Source organism: Cynocephalus volans, chromosome 4 (assembly GCF_027409185.1).
Source record: "Cynocephalus volans isolate mCynVol1 chromosome 4, mCynVol1.pri, whole genome shotgun sequence".
NCBI lineage: Eukaryota > Metazoa > Chordata > Mammalia > Dermoptera > Cynocephalidae > Cynocephalus > Cynocephalus volans.
Window position 1 is genome coordinate 22,449,400 of NC_084463.1, and position 7,398 is coordinate 22,456,797.

Below are 7,398 nucleotides of genomic sequence, written 5' to 3' on the forward strand. Positions count from 1 at the left end.
ATCGTCTGGCATCCTTTTTATGAAATACCAATCCTATTCATGAAGGCTCTGTCCTCATGACCTAATCATCTCCAAGGGACCCACCTACAAACACCATCACATTAGAGATTATGTTTGAACATATGAATTTGGGGGGATATAACCATTCAGCCTACAGCAGAGATCCAGAAAAAAATTCTAAATTCTTTCAAAATTAAGAGAGGCTTTTCCTCCCTGGTTTCCTGAGGATCAGCCACCATCATGAATGACAGTAACTACCCGGACCAGGAAGTTCATGAGCAACCGACTACTTCAGAGGAAATAAATTGTCATTGATGTTCTTCATGCTGGGAAGGCAATGGTACCTAAAACAGAAATACGGGAAAAACTAGCCAAAATGTACAAGGCCACACTGGATTTCATCTTTGTATTTGGGTTCAGAACCCATTTTGGTGGTGGCAAGACAACTGGCTCTGTCATGATTTTCGACTCCTTGGATTATGCAGAGAAAACCGAACCCAAACATAGACTTGCAAGACATGGCCTCTATGAGAAGAAAAAGACCTCAAGAAAACAGCAAAAGAAACACAAGAACAGAATAAAGAAAGTCAGGGGACTGCAAAGGCCAATTCTGGTGCTGGCAAAAAGCAGGAGAAAAGATTCTGCAATGACTTTATCTGCAGTGATTGTTGTAATTTTTCACAAGAGGATTAATAAATTACAAAAAAATACTTCAAGAAGAAATTTTTAAAAATCAAGAGAAAATGACTAACGTTTTAAATCAAAGAAAACATTTTGATATACTATATATATACATTCATCTTTAGGCCAACGTAGTCATAAAATACAATTTTTATAATTTTTGTGGAGGAAGAGATCAAAAAAGGTGACGGTCTCTGAGGGCCACGAGTGTCATAATGCAGGGGGCTGGCTGGTTAGCTCAGCTGGGTAGAGCACGTGTTATAACACCAAGGTCAAGGGTTCAGATTTCTCTTGCACTGGGGAACAGAGAGAACCACCAGGTGCTGTGCATGCAGGCCCTGCAATATTAACAAGGTGGGGTGACTCCTGGTTCTTCTGGAGGGATGTAACTGGCTATTTGAATAATTCCAAATGGCTGTGGGATGCAGAAAAAGAAGAAGGCCACAGATTCTCAATGAGGATCCTGGAAAGGGAAGTGGAAACCACACTCCCCCAGGCACCTTGTTATCCTGGTAGCAGTTGGGAGGAGGGGTCTGCATGTGAAATATTTATGTTTAGCAAAATGGGTGGAAATATCCTAAAAGATTGAGAAGACCTGGTGTAAGGCCTATTGCTATCTCTGGTAGGAACTGCAGGTTGCTGGGGGTGAAGAGGAGGTGCACAGGGATGAGGCTGACCTTTCTTTCTGGCTCGTGGGGTGGTGGTAACCTAAAGTTGCAAACAAAGCTGGTAGACAGCAACATTTTCTTTTCAAAAAAAATTTTTTTTTTATTTTACACAAGATGTGTTTTTAAACAAGTAGACCTTGGCCCTGAATGGGGAAGTACCTGGGATTCAATTTTTTTTTTTTTTTTCCTTTTCTTTTAAGAGTCATCTATCTCCATGTAAGTGCAGATATGCCGTACAGGTAAAGCTACATAAAAATGTGATGAAATTGTCTTTGGTTTTATAATGATATATGAAAACTGTTAGAATTCTCCCATCAAACAGTGTATAAGAGAATTATTACGCTGTTGTTGTTGTAGATGTTGTTAAACAAGGAGAGCAAAATAAAGTACTAGAATGTAAAGAGAAGAGCTGAGTGAGCATTTGCCACTGTTGGAGAAAGAGTGTTGTCGCAGAACTGGTGTTTCCCTCTATCCCATTTCCATTTGCTATTGATGAACACACAGAACTGGTCATTTAGTTAAAACAAACATAGCCATATGCTTGTGCACCTAAACCAGTTACTTGATGGACAGTAGAGGAATGTGGGTCCACAGGAACCCTTGGTAAACCTGAACACCAACTGGCCAAAGGGCTAAGAGCCCAGCATGCTGGGTACATCAGGTCAGACCCACAGCTGCCCAGGGCCAGAGGCGAAGAGCCCAGCCTACGAGGGACCTGTGGTCATCTCAAACATTGTACCAGCCAGCAGCTAAGTGTCCCGTGACCAAGGGGCACCTCTGGTCAATCCAAACACCACCCAGGCAAGTGGACAGCAACCTGTACATTCAGTTCCCACACAAATAGACAAGAGTATCCCAAAGATCTCTGAGCAATGGTCCCATTATCTCTCATTATATCAGGAAACTCTGCCCTGCCCTGGGGGCTGTGCCTCCAGGCTCTTACCTTTATTTGGTATGGAAGACAAATAAGGGAATTCTGCCAGCCAGCTGCTGTTGCTTTATAATGCTCCCATACAAACTACTTTTCTATTACAGAAAATTTAAGTAAAGAACAATACACAAACATGCACACATACATATAAATATATGGCAGGATAACTTACTGACATACTAAACTCTTTATTTTTTCCTCTTGCTCCTTCTCAAAATAGACCTAACTCTCTTCTAAGAAGTATTCAGAACTTTTGGACTGCCTTTCCTTGGGAAGAATGTCATGGAAAGCACAAACAGATGTTCTTGGAAGACAATATCCCTCTTTGGCTTTTTACGCACAAGCCTGAAGTTATTGAGAGGATTGCCTAGAAAGGAGAGGGAAGAGAATGCCTTTGAGAACTGCTGTGTAAGAATGTCACCACTTTCCCCCCATTGATTCCTGGAAGTGCCCAAAGTGACCCCAGAAAGTATAGCTGGTGGTACACTCAGAAAGGTGGCCCTTATCTCCATTGATTTCAGACTTGGCAGGAATGCAGAGCAGACTACAAGCATGAAACCAAAACAGAAGAGCCACAGGAGTTGAAGAGTCCAAGGAACTCGAGCATGGGCATTTCTGCTCTAAGTTTGGAAAGAGCTGACAAACTTCCAGTGTGTTGGCTTCTTAAGACACTCATCCCAAAGGAAATAAGAGGTGACAAGAAGCTGCAAAAATGACAAAAGTGGAATTTTCTTCCAAAGAGGTACGTGGTTGTTGGTGGATAGATTACAGTTGATTTTAAGAGAATGAGAAAATGTGGTATTTCTTGGGCAGCAGAAAATAGTAATGACAAATTCATGTCTACATCACTTATACTTACTACTCCAGGCAAGTTTTCAGACAGCCCACAAAACTCAGTTATTAGTGAAATTAGACTCAACTTCAGGGGGTGTGAGTCCCTCTTGGCTGCTTCATGCCTCTCTTGAGTGGTTGGGAAATAAGACCCTCACACTGACCCATGCCTTCCCTGATCCCATCTTCACACTAGACATGAAAAGTCTTCTGTGCTAAACAGGGCAATATTATGAGTGGGAAAGGAAGGCAGAATGGAAACTTTCCTGACCCCCTGTGCATTCAAATTCCAAACCTGGGGTAGAAGGAAGGTGTTCTTGGTGTGAGAAGTACTCATTTTCTGCCTGGATCACTTGTGTGACCTCAGGGTCTTGGAGGAGCCAGTGCAGCCATCATCCTCCCTCAGAGCCTGTCTAGTGACCCTGCTGCCACCACACAGAGAGACCAGGCCTGGACTCATGTCCAGTGCAGGCTGCTGGGGAGGCTTTTCACCAGAGAATCCACTAAAGAAATGCCACCCAAGCCACCTGCTTTCAGAAGCTCCTGTTGCTCTCTGGTGTTGGTCTACCTGGAGCCCAGAGAAGTAGCCAGAAGAATGTACTGGTGTCTCTGAGCATCTCCCAGATGAGGGCAGCAGACAGGCAACAATGTTGGCTTTAATGTGTACCTGCTTAAAGAAGAAAGCACCCCAAATGCTGAAGAGGAGTGACAGAATGCCCTGATGGGCTGGTCATGAGGACTTGATGACAGAGTCACAGCCAACTTAATGTCCAATGTGGATCCTTACTCCACAGAGCCAACCTCATCCAGAGAGGGGGGAATGTCCCAGGGACAAAGAGCCACAAGAGTGTAAATTTACCTTGACTGAACCATAATTCTGTGTCAGAGAGGACCTAAGGAGACTCCTGGGGAAGTCTCTGGGTTGTTGGCTTAGGCTGAGGAGGGAGAGATCAAATCTTGACTGCAGGGATTTATCATTTGGGGTCTTGCATTTTGTATGGTATAAGTAAGTGCACAACACCAGCTTTTAAAGCATTTTTTTTTTTTTTTTTTTTTTTTTACAGCACAGAGATCTTTAACAATGAAACCCTGTAAAGGCTGCCTGACCTCTCAGAGGCTGGGCCTGGCCCTGCACTTAACTGTGGCCCACAGAAGGTGGTTAGCTCAGGACAGTGGGACCCAACATTTCAGTGCATCTCTGTCCAGGATATAATTCACTGTCTCCCATCATGTCTCTCTGTTCCCTAGAAGATAGAACAGAGAAAAAGGCAAAAATTCTAAATTCATGAAAAATTATTAAAGATATGGAGGACCAAGCCAGACTTAAGCTCTAATCAACAGGAATTCCAGAAAAAGACGAATTCTAAAAAGTTTATCAAAGAAATCATATAAGGAACTTTTCTTCACCAGAAGTGAGATATAAGGCTCCTAATAGAAAGAGGCTAGTCAAGGAGGATAAATTAAAAAAAAAAAAAAAAAGACCCAGCAAGACACATAACTGGAATTTCAGTAGGTCAAGTATACAGATACCACCCTTTATAGAGAAAAAGAGCAGATCAGCTACTATGAAATAAAACTGGCTTTGATCATCTTAGTAGCAGCAGTGGATACTAGAAGGCAATGGAGTGATGCCCTTACAAGTCTCAGGGGTCTCCCAGAGCTTAAGGTGACAGAGGAAAGGTATTTGTCTCCTCTCCTCTCAGAAATCACCTGAGCACAACAAGCAGAATGAGAGAAAAAGTGCGCACATTACCTTGGAAGAAACAAGGAAGTACCTGCAACACCAAACTATAGGCATGGAGATGGAAAAGCAAGTCAGGAGTGATGGATGGACGACAGAGCAGGGGAGTGTGAAACCTCAGGGCCTGGGGAGGGTGGACAGGTAGACTCTGAGGGACCCAGTGGATCCAGACAGGATCCTGACTAGAGCCACCAGGACTGCAGGGGTGGAGAAAGGCTTGGGTGAAAAAGCAGGAAGGAAGTAGGTAAGAAGCCATTAGAGTCCCATTCCCCACCCCACACTGAAGGACCACTACTGACTCCAACCTCCCCAGAGCTGAGAGATTTATTCAGAGAGCTCCAGCGTCTGGACTCCAAGCTGGAGACAGCTGTGAAATGCTAGGCTGGGAACGGGGATTAAGTGAAATTCTGAATGGTAAATGGTGAGATCTGAGCCCCGTCCCCCCATCTGCTCCCCGAATGTGGTTACCCAGCCATCTTCTCCCCCATCTCCCATGCAGGCAGGAGATCAGACACCACTCCACTCAAATCTTTGTCACCTCTATTAAGAACTCCATGATGGCAGTGTGACAATCTCATAGCCTCCTGTATTGGACACAGTGCTGTATACTATTCTAAGCAGAAAAAAATTTCAAGATTTTTTCCATTAGTGAATGTAAAGTATCAATAACTTGTTCAGCAAAAACCAAGAGGCAGTGATTTTTATACATTTATCATTTGATACTTAATAACGTTATGCAGAGTTTTTAAAATACCACTAAAAATTCACTCAATTCTCTACTCAAATAACTCAAATATCACTTCACAGAGAGACTCCCTACAAAAGCACTCCCTATCACATCTATTGTCACACCTCCCATCACTTTTCTTCATTGTTTTTATCACTACCTGACTTTATATTGTATTTCAGTCTGATTGCTTATCATCTGTTCAAGTTTTTTCTGTGTTTTACTTCTTTATCTCCAGGGCCTGGCATATATTAGGTATTCAGTAAATATCTGAAGGAATGAATAACTATTGATCTATCCTGCATTGTGAACTAGCTATATTGACAGCATGGAGAGAGGATAAGGGGAAAGTGTAAGAGAAGTAAATCCTCATATATCACAATAAGTCAATAGATAATGTCTCAGATATGAATCAGAAATAGTGACATAAATTTATTATTACATGCTGCGAATTGAATGTCCCCTCAAAACTTAATCCCCACTGTAACTGTTGAGGGTAGAAAATGCTATTGAGGTCATTGAAAGGTGGGGCCTTGAAGAGGTGATTAGATTGTGAGGACCATGCCCCAGTAATTGGATTAATCCATTTGATGGTTTAATGATGGTCGTGAATGTGGTTCTGAGGGCTTTAAAAGGAGGAGTGAGCAGTTAACCCTCTCTCTGCTTCTGCCATCTCACAATGTGATACCCTGCATTGCTGAAGTCACCACCAACGAAGACCCTCACCAGATGTATTTCCTGGACTTTAGACTTCCCAGACTCCTAAACTGTAAGCAATAAATATTCTATTTCTTTATAAATTACCCAGTTTCAGGCATTTTGTTATAAGCAACAGAAACAGACTAATACTTTAAACAGAAGTAATTTCCAGAAGAACAAGCTGAGAGTGGCTGGGTAGCATGGGTGGGGGTGTTGGGTTTAGTGGGGGGAGTTGGGGGAGGACTGCTGATCTCCTTCATAAGCACATGCACATGTAGAAATCACCTAGTCACCCGAAACTCAGAGAAATCTGGACAAGCTCAGCAGAGGAGCTCCCATTTCACTTGCCTCTCAGGCTTGTTCAACAGGAATCCCTTCCTGGCCCCTAGGGGTACAGGCTGAGACCACTGGACCATTCTGCATGCAGAATCCTTTCCTGGAGGTCCAGGAAGCCCCAGCAGTCACCAGGAAGTCACTCATAGTTGGTGCTGACTTGCAGCCTGACCAGAGAAGAATTGTTCCTAGTGTGCATTCCTCCACGTTTTCTGGTCCCAGCCCCCACTGACTTGTGGCTTTTCCTGGCACTGTGTCACAAAGAAAGGGGTACCACCCAGATTTGAATCTGAACACTGCTCTGCTGGTTTCTGGCTGTATGACCTCAGAAAGACATTCATCCTCTCTGAGCCTAGTGGCCTCGTTTGTTAAATGGGTGTAATATCAGTTCCTACTGAGCACAATGCCTGGCACATGGCAGACACTTATAAAGAGCAGTTGTTAAATGTTAAGTTTTTTCTTCAGGGCTTAAGTTTCACTGGTACTACAATAAGTATTTAATCTATTGCTTGTTACATGCACTTTACAGTTTACCCGTTTACAGCAACAATGTGAGGCATATATTATCATTAGTTCACAGAGAAAAGGAGGTTCTAAGAAATTATACACATCGTCAATCCAGTTTATCTGGACTTCATATCCCGTAATTCAGATGACCCCACAGTGCTCTGCAACTGGTGATGATGTATACTGGACAAGTTGCAGCCATAGCTCCAGGGAGATGCCTGGAAGGTGGCCGGGAGGGAAGAGCAGCCTGTGAGCTCTGAGGAACTCCTCCTCACGTGCT

At 43.3% G+C, this 7,398-nt stretch overlaps 1 pseudogene; it reads left to right on the top strand.

Moving 5' to 3' along the window:
• The first annotated feature begins 253 nt into the window (after positions 1-253).
• On the top strand, positions 254-693 carry LOC134375896 (small ribosomal subunit protein eS24-like; annotated as a pseudogene).
• Positions 694-7,398: the final 6,705 nt, after the last annotated feature.